At 38.2% G+C, this 19,805-nt stretch overlaps 1 pseudogene; it reads right to left on the reverse strand.

The window, feature by feature from the left end:
• Window positions 1-2,148: 2,148 nt before the first annotated feature.
• LOC121147487 overlaps window positions 2,149-19,805 on the reverse strand; it is a 50,007-nt pseudogene continuing 32,350 nt past the window's right edge.

Consider the following 19,805-nt stretch of genomic DNA (forward strand, 5'->3'; position numbering starts at 1 on the left):
GTAAGGCATCAATGTACCGTTGTGAGCTAAGGTCAAAGTTTGACAGCACTGTACCTTCCTGACATACCTCTTTTATTGTAAGCAAATAGTCTTTCCATGGCCTATTTAGCACCAAAGTCTTTACAATTTCAAACTGTTTGTTGGCAACTGCATTATCCAAAATGATCCCCAGCAAAGGTCAAAGTGTTTTTTCAGTGTCATTTAGCACAAGAAGGTTGAAATGCAACTTTTAGAGAAAACATATGTCCTAGACAAGTTTCGTTCAGCCAAAATTGATAGTGATATTGGCCAAAGGTTGCATGTTAATGACTCAACAACAAATATTAAGCAAAACATCTTTTAAACAGAAACACTTTTAGAACAACGTTGTGTGTTGATTTTTTGCTGAAAACTTGTCACCAGAACCTCAGGATCCTGTTCTATGTTTTTGAGTTGAAGCAACCTCTGAAAACTCTCCTGGTCTGACCTAAGGCCCAACGTGATAGTATTTAAAGTCCTTGCCTTGCACATGCCGGAATCCCATATGGTCACTTGTTCTAACGCCAGCGACCCTGCTTCCCATCCAGCTCCCTGCTTGTGGCCTGGGAAAGCAGTTGAGGATGGCCCAAAACCTTGGGACCCTTGTAGTTTCTTGCTCCTGGCTTTGGACTGGCTCAGCTCCAGCCAATCTGGAAGCTTAGGGAGTAAATCATGGACAGAAGATCTTCCTCTCTGTCTCTCCTCCTCTCTGTAATCCGATTTTTAGATAAAAATAAATAAATCTTTTTTAAAAAGTAAGAAAATGAAGGTGAAGTTCTTGGCTCTAGAATCAGCTTGGACTATCTGGAGAGTGAACCAGTGAGTAGAAAATTCTCTCTCTCTTCCTCTCTCTCGCTCTCTCGTCAGATAACTATTTTTAAGGAGATAACTTAATTCATCTCTAGACTTCTCAGAATATATAATAATATGCGGTTCTAAGTAAGAAAGTTATACTGTATTGGTTACCAAATAATGAGAAGGAAGAATGCTATACTTGTTCGTCACACACACAATTTGTTGAATGTCTTCAATCCGTAGTTAACTGATTCCACAGATGCCTAAACCACAAAATCAGAGGGCCAGCTCTGTGCTGAATTGCACACCCTGCCTGCTTCTGGCCTTCCCAATTTCCAGCTCTGATACCCTGAGACTGTCCCAGCTTCTCTCACTGTGCTGGGACCCAGAAACTTAGTGTCATAGACACAATCACAGTGCTCGTTCCATGTGTCTTCTGGGACCCGGGGATGTGTGAGTTCTAGCACTCATGTCTCCTGCTTTCAACCATTTCCTGTTTTTCACCTTTGTCACAGGTGAGGATAAATCTGGTCCTTATTTTTGCATCTTTGCTACCTTTCTTCTCTGTGTCTTTTTATATAGAAGCCCCCTATTCAGTGACACATTAAACCTTTTATTAGCCTAAAAGTAATTATCTCAAATGTAAAAAAAGAAATAAAAGAAGACAGAAGGAGGAGGAGAGGGAGAGGTAACATCATATATTCTTGGAATTATATCTACAAACCACTTCAAACACTATTTTTTGTTTATTTGTTTTTAAAGGATTGCTTTATTTTTAAATACATGCTGTTAGATACAAACGCCCTTGAACCATTGTGGTGGGGAAGATTACACTGATTGATAACACTGATCATTTCTTTGCCTCTGGAAAATTTATGTTGCCAAAATCATATGAAGGAAGACAATCTCCTCCTTTACTCCCCTTTCATTGTATCATCAGTCCTTCAATGATAATAATTATGCGACCAACTTTTCCAAAATTGGTGATTATTGTTGAAATGTTACCAGTCTGATTTGCCTATTGCTACCTTACTTCCAAGCATGTTTTCTAATTTGGTAATGGCAGGTTCATTCACAATGAATATATAATCATTATTGACTGTGTTCTTCTCTACCACACCAGGCACACAGAAACAGATACGGCACTTTCCGTATACCAGACAAAAATGCATCATAACACTGAGGGGCGCCTTGACTGAGAAGCTGCCTTGTGGATTTTCTAGCAGTAGCCAAGTACTACTTCTCATTGAAGTGGTCTGCTGCTTCTTCTTCTTCTCCCAAGAAGTGTATGCAAATTATATAATATCACACAAAAGGTATGAAGAGTCCACTTCATCACCCAACATTTCCTTTCTCTGTATCTACACTGTTGCATATACTCCTTTGCATCACTTCCCATTTATAAAGCAGGTAGCAACATTCTTTGACAACGATGTGCTGGCAAGTAAGTCCATCAATCACATTTAACTCTTCAGATTTTAATTTGAGAATCACCTGGCCTTTGACAGAGCTGTCTATCTTGGCAGGATGAAGGATGTGGAACTGGTCAACTGCTTCAGCAGGCTCATTATCAGGTCAGAAAAGAAATCCTCGGAATGCCTGAGTTAAGCCTTTCAGCCATAAAGTCTTTTGTAACAGAGTGTCAAAGTCCATGGATGCCATTTCTGGAGCAGAATAGCAACTATGAGGGCCCTGGGCTCAGAATATGGGATTCAATTTGTAGAAGCATCATTTTGTAAGCAATGTCTGTGACAAAAGTGTGCATGCCCTCAGGCTGCTCTTGAGGACCATCCCTGGGAACTAGGTTGTCTGGGCTCCTACTCATCCCCACCAGAGGCCATAGAACAAAGTGACCCAGAGATTCCAAAGTGTGTATAAATGCTTCCAAAACTTTCAGAAAAAAATCCTCAGGCTTTCAACCACCCAAATGTTGAGTCTTTTGGCTTAAGAACTCCTAGAAGAAGCTCAGTTGCATAAAGAATTTCTTTCAACATCTTATCACACTCGATGCTAATTGGAACAAGGTGGGTATTAAAAACCTCCCTTTGGAAAAATGTTTCCATTATAATTCTCAAGTGACCAAATTTAGGAGTCAGTGTTTTGGCAAAGTCTCTCTTTTTCCCTTTGAGAAAAACTTGAGCAGAAACATAAACATTCCATAAGATGAGTTTTGTTTTTACATATTCAGAGAATACAGCTCAGGAGAGGTTATTGCCACAGAAGGTACAACCTAGCAAAAAAGCACCTGACCGCCTACACAGCACACCAATCATCCTCATCCACAGAGTGTCCACTCCTGCATCCATCACCAGCACAAGCGGATCGTGGTGGTATAGAAAGGCAATATGAGAAAGTCACAGTGACAACAGGATGCTCCTTAGTTGGTCCATTGTAGTTTTCGAGTCACTTCTACAATTACACACACTTTTGCGAAAATTTATTTAAATATTTTTCTCAGGGCAAGACCAAAGAAACCATAGAGATCCCAGCTGTGTTATGTGTTTAATTTCTTCTGAAATCTCACAAACTGTTTTTAAGATTTGATTTATTTTTATTGGAAAGACAGATACACAGAGAGGAAGAGAGACAGAGAGGAAGATTTTCCATCCAATGATTCACTCCACAAGTGGTCACAATGACTGGAGCTGAGCCTATCCAAAGCCAGGAGCCAGGAGCCAGGAGCCTCCTCCAGGTCTCCCACAAGGGTGCCAAGATCCCAAGCCTTTGGGCCATCCTCGACTGGATGGAAGCAAGGCTGCCAGAATTAGTGCTGGTACCCATATGGGATCCCAGTGTATGCAAGGCAATGACCTTAGCCACCAGCCTACCACGTCAGGCCCATCTCACAAACTTCTCAGAGAACAAACTGAAGTGATTCCATGGAAAACTGTTATTGACAGTTTTAATCTATCCTTTCAGTATTGAGAACACTTTTTATAAAATCATTTAATGATACAGTTCCATATGCCCTGAGATTTCCCTTATCGCCTCTCCAATTTCCTCCCAAATCACTGATTTCCTCTATATCATTCCTATAGTATAGTTCTTCATATACAGACATATGTCCATCATTGTGGGCATGAACAAAGGCAGAGAATCCAGTACCCTATTGTCAAGATATTGTAAACAGTATCATTTGGGACTCCATCTTTGATCTGGAACTAGAGATGCATACTACATTGTATCCTCACATCTGAATATGAGAGTCTGCATTACACAGTTAGTATACATCCCCTTAAATGAAAAGCCACAAAACATAAACAAGAAGAAAAAAAAAAATTAACAACGCCAAGAAGTTAAAAAAAAAAAACAAGCTACTGAATGACTAATGTGTCGCTGAAGTAATGAAAACAAAAATCAAGAACCTTTTGAAGAGAATGATGCCACTGTATGATCTATGAGTCATTGAAGAATTTGATTACAACAAAATGTTTTTAAAGAGATGAAACTAACAAATAAAAAAACATCAAAATCCATGAGATACAGTTTCCGTTGATCTTTGTTGGTGATATATGTCTCCTATAGGCAACAAATAGATGGGTTTTGTTTTTTAATCCAGTCTACTAATCTATTACATTTGATTGATGAATTTAAGCCATTTACATTTAAGAGTTTAATATGTACAGATGGTACTTTGGTCCTGTCATTTTAGGAATGGGTTGTTCATTGCTTTAGTCTTCTATTGTCATTTTACTGGGATGTTCTTCCCATTTGCCTTTGGTTTTAGTGGGTGCCATTCCTCTTCTCTGTCAAGAGAACATCTTGAAATATCATTTGTAGGGCAGGGTTGGAACAGGCATATTCTTTTAACTTTTCTTTACTCTGGAAGAATTTATTTTATTTTCAAAGACAAAAGAAAGCTTTGCTGGTGTGATATCCTGGGCCAACAAATTTTTTTTCTTTTAGAATATAAAATGTGTCACTCAATTCTCCTCTGGCCTGTAGAGACTCCTGTGAGAGGTCTCCTCTGAATTTAATTGGCATTCTTTTATATGTCAGTTGATTTTTTTCACCTGCACCTTTAAGGATCTTTTCCTTATGTTCAATTGAAGAGAGCTTGATAATCATGTGTCTTGGTGAAGATCACTTTCGATCAAGCCTGTTAGGAGTTCTGTGCCCCTCCTGGATCTTGTTCCCCAATTCTTCCTCCAGATTAGGAAATTTTTCCTTGATTATTTCATTACATACACTTGCAAATTCGGCTTCTCTTTCTGCACCTTCTGGGACTCCCATAACTCTTATATTTGGCCTCTTAATAGTGTCTTTCAATTCTTGAGTACTTTTTTTTTTTTTTTTTGCCTGATCCAGCTCTGCTTCCAGCTTTTTTTTTCCCCCCTGGTGACAGGAAATGTCTTCCAATTCTGAGATTCTTTCTTTTGCTTGCTTCATTCTGTTTTGGAGACTCTCCACTGTCCTTTTAATTTGCTCCACTGTATTCTTCATTTCTGATATATCAGTTTTCATTTCACTCATTTCCAGTGTGTCATATTTCTTAAATTCCTTCACTGCCTGCTTTATGTGCTTCTCATTGTTGATAAGAAGTTTTATATCAAGTGTTTTGAATTCTGTATCCCCCATTTTCTCTATGTCTTCCTCAGTTGATTCTGAGGTTGGCAAAGGTTTTTTGCTCCTTTGCAGTGGAGGCTTCAGTGATATTCATTGGGCCTCTGTCTCTTCTTTTGCTCTTGGTCATACTTCTGGTTAGCAGAGTCTTCTCCTTGGGACAGGATTTTTAAACTACATCACCCACAGATCTACAGTTCGATTTTACTTATTGCAATTAGTACACAGCTATTTGTTTGCAGTCACTTGTACCACTCCTTCCAGCAAATTCCAGATCTGGGTTCTTATGTTAGATTTCCACCATGGTCTTCATAGCCCCATCTCCTGGCTTAGCAGGCTCCAGCTCCTGTGATACCATACGGAGGCTGCACCTTTTTCACCTTTGTCTGTACAACCTTTCTCCCACTTCTGGTTGGAGTAGGTCCCAGGATTAGGGAGACACCAGATGTCCTATATAGCTAGATTGCTGTGGGTCTGATCTTGCTGGAACCTGTTGTCCATTAGGTGTGAGTGTCATACGAACCTATTTTGACCCATATGATGCCATAGTCAATATTATTTTGCATAGGGACCAGTGTAATGCATTGAGCTTGCTGACTTCTCGCCAAGCTCAGTGCATGCACAGCTTGATGTTGTCCCCTGCAGTATTAAATTCTTTGCCACACTGTAAGAAATGGTGCCTGATGTGCCACTACTAGAGTTCTTGATCTGCTGTCTGTCAGTTCTGAGCCCTACCCAGACCTGTCTTGGGTCGAACCTGTTGGATACTACATTGTTGCAATCCGCTGAGTCAGAAATGAGATCACTCCCAGCTCAGTACACACCCAGTCCTGCCCCATATCCCTTGCCTCCTTAAATGAAATGGTGCCTAATTCAGCTCTAGGAGGTGGACTGGTGTATGAAATCCACCCTGTTCCCACACCATCTGGGACTTGCGGCTTTGTCTTTGGTCTTGGTCAAATCAAACCAACCAACAGGATGAACAGTTCTTTGTCTGGGTTCACCTCTAGAGTTCCCGGTAGATGTTCCTTCCCACCTGGTTTCAGGTGGAGTTCCAGCTGCTGGTGAGGCTCAGATCACTGTTAGCTGAATGCCGTTGGAGTATCAGTCACTGCAACACCATACCATTGTTTTTGCTGCTTTCCTGTGTCTGGCAGTCTCCAAGTACCCCTCTGCTGTTGTTCTGTCCTCTCCTATTTCCTGGAATGTGCCCTCTCTTCTTCAAACTGGCTAATATTTCTCTGTCTGTTTAAACGTGTCCTTACGCTATTCCAATATCTTGATTCTCCAAGAATACTGTTTTTTAATACTACTTGGCTTGAGAGGCATAGTAGCCTTGTAGACAAGAGGTAATGGCAATTCATTGCAGAATTCAAGTCACTGGCATGCCTCCTTTCTTCCAAATTATTTTCAGATTCATCCCAGTTAGTGAGTTCTACTTTTTCAAGCAAAAGAAATGACAGCTGAAATTAGTGAAGGTAACAAAGAAATAATTCAATGAACCAGAAGAATCCATGTGCAACCATCATCCAGGGTACAGCCTGAGTTGCTGGTGGCTGCTTGCGAGGCCAGTTCCTTCCCGCAAAATGGTCGGACTTCATTTAACGCAGCAGCAACATCTGCGGCTACTCCCCAGGACCCTGGCCACTGCCATCTTAACCAAAACTGTGGGAGACTAATTAAAATTTTAAGTAAGTTTTTTAAAAGTAAAAAAGAAGAAGAAGAAGAAAATGTTAGGTGACCTTCCCAAGGTTGCCCATGCTAGGTAATAGGTCAGATGTATCAGATGTATCTGATGTATCTGGCAGGGTGCTAACAATAAAGAAACAGAATCCTAAGAGCAGGGATCATTCAGGGCACAAGAGTCCATAGGCTCACCTGACATGCAGAGGGAAGAGGAGAGCAGGTCATGAACCTGGAAAAATGGCAAAAAGCGCTATTGCGTGCAATTTTCTTTTACATAATCACCTGAAACTTATTTTTGCCCACAGAAATATCAAGAAGGTTGGAAACACCAATCAATCATTTACAGACATTTGAACCAGTTCTAGAAACCACTTCTACTTTGTTTTCATAAATGATTTACGCTATTTCTACCACAAAAGAAACATCGACCTTAGTATTTTCATTATGAAGATATGGTTGAAGAAGTAAAATTAATATATTCTAGAGACAGTTGATATTTTACATTCACAAGGAAGAATATGTTAATTTATTAAAAGGTGCCTTTCTTGGTGGAATTAATTTGTGATTCAAGCCAGTGAGTTCAATTTAGTTAAGTCTTGCCAGTCAAACCTAAAAATGTCATATTTGCCTAAGTCTTAGAAGGATAAAATACAGTATGTACAAATGACAGGCAGACCTGCATGTGGTCTTTTAAAAACTATGAGACTCATCCTGAATTCTAAATGTGGTCGTAAACTTGGACTGGGTTTGCTTTGGTTAAATACCATTTGTAACACTGAGAAGATGGTAGAATAATACTAGTTGGGCCTGGTGCAGTGGCCTAGTGGCTAAAGTCCTCTCCTTGAATGCACCAGGATCCCATATGGTCCCCGGTTCTAATCCCAGCAGCTCTATTTCCCAAGTAGCTCTCTGCTTATGGCCTGGGAAAGCAGTTGAGGATGGCCCAAAGCCTTGGAACCCTGCACCCGCATGGGATATCTGGAGAAGTTCCTGGCTCCTGGCTTCAGCTCTGCACAGCACCGGCTGTTGCAGTCACTTGGGGAGTGAATCATCGAATGAAAGATCTTCTTCTGTGTCTCTCCTCCTCTCTGTATATCTGACTTTGCAATAAAAATAATCTTTTTTTAAAAGGTGGGACTAGTTACTTCTACCTGTTCTCAGGAAGGCTTATAGTTTGACATCAATCCTTCACAATTTCAGAATGCATAGCAATACACTCAGATTCTTCAAAGACAAAATTTTTGCAGATATCCCATGGGAAAAAAATCTTCTGTGCTAATTACTTATGCTTTTGGAGGCTTTAAAAATGAATATATCACAGTGAATTATGCTAGCAATAGATAGATGGTTCATTTATAAAGTTCATATAAATGATGCATTGGGAAAGGATTTTTTTGTTCTGGTTGATAAAAGTTAATCAAATGCAAGATGGCATAAAGCAATTCAGCATAAATCTCCCACAGAGCACTGCTTACACCTCCCATCTCACAGGTAGGGAGAATATTTGTCTGACTATTTCCAAACTCTTCCAATAAATCTTTGATTAAGAGAACCATATCAAGGTAGCTGAAAAATGGCTTGTTTTTCAGAACTCTTCTGGTAAATACATTATAAATGGCACCTCAGCTCTTCGACAGCCTGCAAGCAGGGACATTTAAGCCTTCAGCAAGAACCACACAGGAGTCAAATGTAGAAAATATCTACCCTGGAGGTACAGTTTCCTAATATTACCAGAGGTTCTGCCTTTTACAAGGCAAAGGGAAAGAAATATACTAAGACCAGGGTCCACAGTACTTTTCAAAGTAAGATTGAACTTTGTTATGACTTAGGCTGAATACCAGATTTATTAGTATTGGTGTCTGTCAGCACAATAAAAATATATATTACTAACATTCTCAGATGCTGAATGTAGCCTGGGGTGCTTAACTCAAAAGTAACTTTCTCTCCTTATAATTTCAGAAAGAGAAAACAGAAGTTCTTGGTAGCTGTGGTTTTACTACGTGGGTGCAAATGATTATGATCAGGGGATGTATGTGCATGCAAACCAGTTGTTCTTCAGACTAATATACCTTATGCATCCTGGTGATGTGACTATAAAATGTTCAATCATATGTGCTTTTAAAATTACTCAAATGGATATTGTATATGATGTATCCTCTTTCATTCATGATCTCTGGAATCACACTGTGCCCATGATGTTCAGAGAAAAACTATATATATTAACTTTTTTCCTTAGGATTAGGAACATCCAACTTACAACTAAATTTATCATATGTTTAGCCATAAAATATATCTGTTTTATTTCTGTCTCCTCACAAAACTGATTCAGTGACTAGATTTGTAGAGTTTTGATGAGCCCATCAGTTTCTTATAGGAGTTGATAATTAGTGAGAAAAGCATGTTCCTCGTCTATTGTCAAATCGAAGCCACACAGAGAGTCTTTTGTGGCAGCGCCTTTGCACCATAAATATGAGTAAACCAAAAGCCAAAAGAGGAGAACAACAAACTTAACAACAACACTCTCTGTGTGAGAGCTGAACCAGAAACTGATCCTGGTTTCAGTGAAACCCGTGTTCTTTCTGCCTCATTTTCATTAAACTGCTAAAGGCACTGAAGCGATGTGTTTCTGTTTCTGCATCTAACAAGCTAAGGCACTTAAGTTCTGACCTAGAAGGCTGAAATTTGGGGAACTAAAATGCTTAATGTTAAAGCTTGACATTTTTAGTAAGAATTGTCCTGCCTTTTCAGATTACCTATTTTTCCTCCTTCGGTGAAATAAACCATGCATCATTGCAAATCCTAACTTGTAGATTTAAACAAGAGAGTCCCAAACTGCATGCATAAATCACACAAAGATTTGCAACTGCTTGTTTACTTAGTGCAAAAGAAAAAGGGTAACATGACATTAAATTCCCCTAACAGCTCTACTTCATTTTTAAAAACATATTTCTTTGAACATTATATACTTAAAAAATAAAAGCTGCTTTTATGGGACTACCAATTCAAAGTAAAGAGGCAAAAGGATCATAATAATAAAGAATAAATCTTTTTCTATGTAATATATATATAACTTGCTTTGACTGCAGAGTAAGAAAGCATATTACTTTCCTGCCATAGCTACAGTGATTTCTCTGTATATTTTAAAAGCAAGATAACATTTATCTTTTCTGTCTGCTGTTGCATTTAATTAAAATATGATCTTTAGTAAATTGACTGAATCACCTGGATCTGCTGTGTATATTTCAGGCTCTACATATGCATCCCTCACCAGATTTGCATCTGGGGAAAATTAACCATTTTGCAATTTAATTTCCTTCTACCAGAATATCTTTGATTCCTTTTCAATGTTGAAGGAGGAAAAATATTGATATCTCCAAGGGTCTAGTTCTTTTCATACACTTGAATTTGCTTGTTACTCTTCTTCATTACTTTTTTTCCTCCACTCTGAACAGAGATTGCATACAATTTCTCCGAAAATGGATCAGAGAAGGTATGCTATCCTCCCCCATGAGTTGGGTCTTCACTACATAGAGCTCCTGCTATATTTTATTAAATAAGTTAAATCTGTAGGCCAGAGTGGAGATCAACTGATTTTTCTCTTGAGTAAGAATCTAGGTTAATCATTTCAAGCTTTGATCTTATTGCTTTGAATGCCTTGACTGTTAGTGTTGGAGAGCTTCAGAAATCATTTAGGTCAATGTCTTCATTATTCTAACAATGAAACTAAAATCCAGATATTTGAAGTGAAAATATTGCAAGCAATTTAACAACAAAACCTAGAGCGCCACTCTTTCCATATATTTAGTGATTTGTCTACATAATGGTAATGCCTCATTCACTTTTCTCATTTCTGAAAATTTTTGTATTTACTTTTAGTCCCCTGAACACGAAACTAACTTACCAAATATATATGTTATCGCTATAAGACATATTATTCTACTTTCTAACCCTTCAAAATAGGGATGAGTCAGAGAAAAAATAGAGTTGTATTGTTGCAGTTAGCTGAGTGTCAGTAATAACATAATTAACATAATTAACATATGTTAATTAATAACATAATTACTCATGCACATTTATGGTTGATATTCTGGGAGCATAGCTGGACAACTATAGTTCTCTGACGTCTGGTCAGAAAAGCACTGTGAGAGCTTCTCAAGGATTAATAAAAATGGTGGATGTTGAGTTTAGTTGACTTTTTCTGGTAAAAGAAAGACTTCATATTAAAGCATGCAAGATCAGTACAATTAAAAGAAATGCCTTACTGCTGTAGCTCTTGATGGCACAGAGTGATATTATTGGACATGACAAATGTCAGTAACTGAGCTGAGAAATTATTCAGAATATTTAGAAACTGTACAGAAGTTTTAGGACTATTTCAACCAATATATTTAGTTTGTATATTCTATTTCGTATTTATATGCAAGTTGTATGATCAAGATGTGAATAAATTTCAAGTGAAAATTCTAAATTATAGTTACATTCTCAGGGTTTTTTCTTTGTAAATGGTACACAAACCAATGAAAAATGAACTTGATGAAATAATGACTGTATTTACTTTATATGCAACGTTGACTAGAGAAAGGGTCCAAGGCATGCTTTCAATCTCAATCTTAAGACCATCTTACAATCAGGACAGATAAAAACAACACAGCAAATCCTCTGTAATTGTGATAGATCATCACGGATAATTAAATTGTATAAAATATCAGGTACATTCTATTCAACGCAGAGAAGATTTTGAGAAATGATGCCTTCTTGCAGGAAACCACTGGTCCGTGAAACATGCATTGGATTTCAATAAGCCGATTGAAGATTGTAGGGATTTGTATAAATATTCTTCATCATTCAGGTCAACCAAATTGGCTATGGATGACAGGTTGCATAAGGCTGCTATATTGCCCTAATGCATCATGATGCAGTATATAAACTGCACTAAGGCACCTGGCTGAGTGAGGACAGAGGTAAGGACTAATTCCAGCCTTTATTGGCTTATCAGACAAAACATCACAGTGAGTAGATTCATTTATTATTATTTTTTTAATTTGAATGGTAGAGAGCCAAGAGAGAGAGAATCATGGAGCAAGTCAAAATGAGAGACTGAAATTTAATCCAGCTTTCCCATAAGGAAGACAAGGACCTCACAACTTGAGCTATCACTGGAATAAGGAACAGAGCCAAAACTCAAATCAGCCACTTGATAAAACAAGTAGTTATGTCAAGTTGTTTCTCAGCCACTGTACTGTGTACCTGTTCCTCTGCCTTTCTACAGTTGACCCACTCAGTGTTTGTATCCTTGTGCAGATTCTACAAAGGTACAAATTATGCTAATAGAATTAAAGATGACATATACTGTAGGCAGTCACTATTGTATCAATTTAGGGAGAAAAAAATTAAAGCTGTTATGGGAGTGAGTAGAGTGTTGGAAGATTTAACAACACAAAATGTGTGCAAAGGTCTTAACAAGAAAGAGAATTGCAAGGATTGGATTGCACAATAAAGTTTGATTCCTGGGGGATGATGTTGTAGATCAGTGCCCTGGAGAGTGCAGTCTGAAGTCAAAGCTTTTGACTTGTTCATAAAAATGATTATTTGAACTGCAAATGATGCCCAGAAACTGGAATTTGCCTGACATCTAATATCTTCATGGTAGCACAGCCTGGTCAAATAAAAGAGCAAGCAATCCTTACCTATATAAACCCAATTCTAATAAAATATGTTTTTAATTCTAGATTATAATTACAGGAATACTGTACTAGAAACAGTGCTGAAAAGAAAAGCATGCCACATCGGGATGCAAGAAGGACCAATTGAGGACTGGGAGGTCCATGGGTTTTCTTAGAGATGACCAATATGCAGTAGGAGAGGCATACCTCATCATACTCATTCTGTGTGATGAGGAAATCAGAACATCACAAATGAGGAATTCAGGGGATCAAAACCAGTAGGAGTTCCTGAGAAATGAAGACTATTCACTAGACTAGGAATGTCTCCTAAGTGCTTTAAGTTCCAAAATAAAACAATCATCTTTAGCTAGGACAGTTGCTTTTTAAAACAAGAAATATTTGGAAGGCTTGATGGTGTAACAGGCTAATCCTTCACCTGCCAATGCCAGTCCCATCTGTTCTACTTCCTGTTTTAGGCCTGGGAAAGCACAGTGGATGTCCCAAGTCTGTGGCTACTGAACACACATGGGAGATACAGTTTTCTGGCTCCCACCTTTAAAATACTCCAGCTCTGGCCCCTGCAACCATTTGGGGAGAGAACCAGTGGATAGAAGGCCTATCTATTTATCTATCTATCTTTCTCTTTCTTTCTTTCTTTCTTAATTCTTTCTTTCTTTCTTTCTTTCTTTCTTTCTTTCTTTCTTTCTTTCTTTCTTTTTCTCTGTAACTCTGACTTTACAAGTAACACAAAAAAGTCTTTTTAAAAGAAATATTACTAATCATCAAAGAAACTATCAACAAAATTTTAAAAGATTATCAATCTAAGGATGGTAGGGGAAAGGTGACTTGACTGCCAGAAGTACAATAATTATTCTATGAATGCTAAAGAACATTAAAATGTTAATAATTGATTCACTTTATCTGCTCCACATTTCTCCAAAGATCTGATTATATTATTTTCTCTCAATAGAATGCACCATGATCTCATTTTATGGAAAGGATGGATCCTTTGCTTGGCTAAAACCATGACAAGTTATATTTTTCCTGAAGAATAAGCAGATAGGACCTGGCTGAAATCAAGAATAGTGTAAGGGATCTGGAATTCAGTCCAATCTATGAAGTAATGACAGAGAAAAAGAAAATTGAGGCGAGATAAGAACAGATGATTCAACTACAAGCACCAGGGGGAAATTCAACATGACTTCTAGGACTGTAGAAAATAAGTAAGATCATAAAAGATAAGCCCCATAAACGAACTTCAAGTCAGTGAAATGTAGCATCTGCAGAAGTAGGCAAGAGGCATCAGGAAGCTCACTGACAGATAGAAGGTGTTTGAGTCCCTTCAGGTAGGGGCTGCATCAACTAAACAAGGGAAAGCAAAGTCAAAGTGTGGCAAAGATGGCAGGTCTTAAGTAAGCTACTGAAACTCAGGCACATGGACCCAAACGGGATCTAGACCAAGTTCAAGGATGTGAAGGCAAGGAAAGCATGGAGCTTCTGCAGCTATGCAAGCAGAGGTAAGAGGGTATGGGCCTTACACAAAAAGCAGAAAGATTACACTGTCTACAAGGCGTCTTTCGCGTTATGGGAACCACTATCCCTTCATCCAACCCTCATTTTCCTTACCTGTAACATGGGATAACTATACTTTCCTCCTTATAGCCATCAGTTATATTGTTAACCGAGAAAGAAAATCACGTATGGACATGCACATACGGTCATTCCGAGGATCTTGAAGGAAACACATCTCATCATTGTCAATGGTAACAATGCAAAAGAGAATGGGAGGGAGTACTGTTCTATTACACACCGTTCTTATTCTTTAAATATTTTATGATGTGCATGTACTCATATGTGAATTCTCAAGAAAAACAGACTTTAAAATACCTAACTCACGATTATCGTGAGATCTCAACAAAGTAATGTTTGTTTTCATGATGGGTAACAATGGGAAGGGGTGCGGGCGGGGAGGGAGTCACAAGTTAGATAATGACAAAGGACAGTGTTGTTTTTGTCACTGTTATTTCCATGGTTAGCGAAGGAAAAGCAAACATCCACACAATTTGTAAGAGCACAGCTTAAGGAAAATAAAAGCAAAAATGCAGTTAGGAACATAAACAAGCTATATTTAAACATGAGTACTGAGAAGACTGTGAAATGACTGACATGTTTAAGGCAGAATAGAGTCCACCTGTGTAGGCTTCAAGGCAATGAAGCAGATTGAATGTATTTCTGAGAGTGGGAAGAGATGTGGGGTTGTCAATGAGGCATGGCATGAGAATCATAACAACAGCTGGGAGATCAAAGATCTAACAATGCCAACGTATCTATCTTCTGTTACAGAACACGTTGGAGATTTTCTCTTCTATGCTCAAAGAATGCAGCAGGCAGTGGGAGAAGTTTTGTGAGGTCCTATAGGAGAAAAGTAAGGGGATGAAAAAGAAATGTAAATTTTTACATTATGAATTTGTTAAGAGGCGGGATGCTGTTGTACGTGTATAAAGTACTCCAGTCAGTGCTGTTTTACTTATGTAGTGATCAAAATAAATGATCCAACTACTCCTTTCCCTCAACTTCTTTGGGATCACAGTAAGATGACGGCATGTTGATCCAAGCATGTGGTCATTTAAAAACTCCATGGGTGGGTCTGTGGTTGACTCAGGAAGGCATAGTGCAGTGAGGACAGATTTATGTTATTTATTGATGGTTATAGGGAACTTCGGATTTATACCGTCATGTGAAACACCATGGACATATTTTGTGGGCCATGACCTATGACACCAACAGAGTCATTAACTATCTGGTAGCTAAGGTCCCTTGGTTCTTTTAAGTCTGGTCTCATATTTTTGCTTCCCCCCTCGCTCCTTTTTATGGTCAGCAAAGTTTTCTACTGAATAATGGTCTCTTGTGAATGTCTCCCATGGAGCATAACCTGTGTCACAACCTCCTCTTCAACAGATTATCCTGTCTTACCCTTTTGACTTCTACTTCCATTTTCAGGACACTGGTACATTTTTCTTTTGTCAGATCCCCATGCAATCTGCATCTTGTAGGACCCACTCAGTCATAAGAGCCATACAGGAATTACTTCCTACTTGTTGTTAAGTATGTTTCTCAGCACACTCAACCTAGTCTTGGCCAGTAGTAGCATAGACTCATGGATGCCATCTGAAAAACCACCTCACACTCCTTGACTCCATTCGTTGAGCATTTCTGCTTCCCTTCTAACTCCTTGAATGAGCTTTCAGGTATGAGTTAGAATGGAGATGAAAAATAGCATGGCAAATTCCCACAGGAGTGAGGTTTTATCTATCCCAGTCTCAAGCTTTACAAACCAAAACACTTAGCACAATTAGTTGTATATGGCAGAAAAATATCAGCATCAGAAAACTGAAGCACAACAAAGAGTCATGCCATGGAAGAAGTCTGGAAAGAATCATTTTATGGATCATGGATTTTTTTTGGATTTTATGGACTTACAGAGACACTTAGAGCATAAAGTGACTTCAAATAAGTAGGCTTTGGGTAACAATGAAAAATGCTTTAGCTTTTGCTTGTAAAAAATACGGTCCGTTCTGTAATATTTCATGTTGATCAACAGAAACTCATTCCGAAGCTCATCAGCCATCCCAATCCTGAAGCTGAGGATTAATAGCCTGCTCTGGCTAACCTAACCTAGTAACATAGACAAAAAGGTTTAAACCTCAAGCATTCGCTATGTCATGCCTACAGGCTGGGAACTCGAAGAAACTTCAATAAGTCACAGTGCATCCTGAAGTTTCTTTTTGTGGCTTGTAGACAGATGTCTTCATGGGTGTATATGTGGGAACAAGGAGAAAAAGAGAGAAAATATCAATTATCTGTCTTCTTTTGAGGACACTATTTTTGTCAGATCGCAGTTTTACTCTCAGGACTTCTTTGAACTACTACTTCGTCCCTAAAGGTCCAATCCTTATACACACTCAACACATATGCTAGGACTTCAGTCTGTGAATTTGGGAGAGGGGACCAGAAAGACATGTTTAGCATGTAACAGGTGTCAGAATGGAATGAACTTTCTTTTTTTAAATTATTTAATTTATTTGAAAGTCACCATTACAGAGAGAGGGGGAAGCACAGAGAGAGAGATCTTCCTTCTACCAGTTCATACTCCTCCCACAAATTGTTGCAATTTTCAGAGCTGAGCCAGGCTTAGTTTAGGAGTGTTATTCAACTCTCCCACATGATAGCAAGGACCCAATTACTTGAGCCATTTCTTCTGCTTTCTCCAGGCCGTTGGAGTAACCAGCTCCGGTAAAGGAAGCCAGCCCCTCAGATGGCAGTTTTTCCTACTAGACTACAAAACTGAGCCTAGATACAACTTTCTAACAATATAAATAATATTTAAGAATTTAGAACTATTATTTGGCCTTTAGCACATTCCAAAATCTTTGCTTTAATAAGAATATGGTAGGATTTTAATCAATACAATATCAGGGAGGAAAGGGTATGCTATCAATGTTGAGTCAGTTTCTTTAACAGCAGGAATTGGTAGTATAGGAACTGGATAATAGCTCTTATGGAACAAAAAGCAACAGCAGAATTGAGTTATGGGAGGGAAATTGGGAGAGAAAGCCAAGAAATTGACCTATTGAATTGAGAGAAAGTGTTTTAGTACTTGACATTTTCCATCCCACACTTTCAACTCAAAGATCACGAGAGATCTATTGGATTTCGTTTGAAACTCATGAAGGGAATAAGCTGATAATTGCTTGCCATGAGAGTGATTGCACCCTTTGTGGAGGTAGCAAGCCTTTGGAAATGTGTGGAAATGCTTGGGGTTAAAGCCATCACCTCAAAGTACCCATACTTGATATCCTCATTGCAAAAGATAGTTTCAAGGATGGAGGATTAGTCTCATCCAAACACCAGCAGGATTCATCAATTTGCCTAAATCTCTGAACTGACCCTGCATTATTACATGTTGCTATTTATTAAGTCAGTCATATAAACAATTATTAAATCCCTATTAAATATAGAAAAGTGGAGGTCAATCAGCATGAGTAAGATGTGGAACTTGCCTTCAAAGAATTCATAATCTATAAAGGCAAGTATTCAGACAACAAAATAAAATCTTTCATAATGCGTACTGTAAGAGTTGTGTAAGTAAAACATAGGGAAGGAATCCATTCAAACTCGATGAGAATAGAAGAGAGGGTGTCACAGAAAACATTTGAGCTGAGATAAAAAGACAATTAGAACATCAGCAAGTGGCCATCGTGCGGTCCTAGAGAAAACTATTCAAGCAAAAGATACATGCACAGGGGATGAGAGTACAATACGTGTGCATTTGAACCAGCACCACACACAAAAGATAATCTTAGGTGAAATTTGAGATGCAGGTGAAGACTAGATTATGAAAATTCTTGGATATCATTCATTGATCTGTAGGAAATGAAAAGTATCAAAGGATTTGATTCCAGGAAAATGAATAATTAGCTAAGGAGCATTGTGCTAGTGCAGGAGAGAGAAGACAAAAAGCATGGTAAAATAAAGCAGGGTCAAACAGGTATTTCAGTGCAAGAACAGTACTCTACATACCTTGGAGAAGCTCATATGAGATAGGACGTTTCACATTTCTATAACATTGCCAATTAAAATGAAATTTGGTGATACAAATCGCTCCAGAATTTGCACTACTCATCAGCACGCAAAGTTAAAGTGAGGCAAAAATGACAGAAAGAAATTTACTTCAACAGAAATATCATGACCCATGTTAATTATGGATAAGACTATATCTACTTTGTTATCATTAACTTTGCTCATCTACATTTCCCTGAAAGAGTAGTGGAGTGAAATCAGAAATCACGTTTCTAAAGATTCTCTACTTTTTTGGCTGTCACCTGAGTTGTAATGAGTGGTGAGATGTTAATTATAGCTTTCTAGCTTGCTCCACTGTTAAACGTTAGGTAATATTCCTTGAGATTTGTACAATAGCTTGTTTCTCCTCCCATTTTCACCTGTTAATTTGGTAGCCATCTGTGGATCTTGTTGGCAATGATTATGCTAAATTGTTTGTTTATTTGTTCTTGTATTTCCTTCATAGTTTCCACATAGATGAGTTAGAATACTGTTTATTTCCTCGTCTTCACCACTTATTTATCGCTCTGATTATTTAGTTATGTCAACATGGACTACAGAATACATACTGTTGTACTCACCCTCATCTCCTTGAATACATTGCTACCGGTTTGGTCACCTCAGGAGCCTCCTCGGGGTTTGTGTTTGTGTCCTTTCAACATGGCCCTTTCTTTTTGAATAACTTCTTTATTTTGTCATACCAAAGAGAGAGAGAGAGGAAAATTCTAATATCTTCTTTCATTTTCTCTAAGCCTGCTTCAGCAAGCTGCGATACGAGAGATCAGGGGGCCATTCAGTGTCTCTATGGGCTTTCCTTTCTATTTGGTTTTCCCAGAGAACAAAGTATGTGAGGCAACTTGCACATTGGCATGCCGTAGCTCTTCTTCCAGATATAGGAAAAGCCATGAAGCTGTAATGATACTTCCCGCATCTGTCCAACACCTCAAGGTTAATTCTGTGATTCTCTTCCTTATTTGTAACATCTTTTTCCAACACTAAGATAGCTGGAACTCATTATCTACAATACATATTACATAACATTATTGTAGCATTATATATAATTAATAATTGCTAATTTTCACTATAATTTACCATAATTACTATAGAAGTGTATTAATAGGAATACAGTATCTGTGTATATTCTTTTAGTCTTTGACCTTAAAAAAAAAATCCAAATTTTCTTAAGTTAAAATGTCCTCACCCACCTTTGTTTTGTATTTGATTGTATCTTGCGATTCTTGACAACAAACATGATTCTGAGGGAGTTTTTGACTATATATACATCTAGGGGTCTGCACATTGATTGGAAGCTAAAATTGTCATGAGCAAAATAGAGCAAGAAACTGATCTGAAGTATAGGATTCCTGTGGCACTTTCATCTTCATCAATTTAGTGGCCTATTTTGTGGCGCTCAGCTACTATTTTCTGGGTCCCTGAATTTTCCTGAGAAGATCATTAACA

Source organism: Ochotona curzoniae, unplaced genomic scaffold (assembly GCF_017591425.1).
Source record: "Ochotona curzoniae isolate NIBS_2020 unplaced genomic scaffold, NIBS_Ocur_1.0 scaffold_4506, whole genome shotgun sequence".
In the NCBI taxonomy this organism is placed as follows: domain Eukaryota; kingdom Metazoa; phylum Chordata; class Mammalia; order Lagomorpha; family Ochotonidae; genus Ochotona; species Ochotona curzoniae.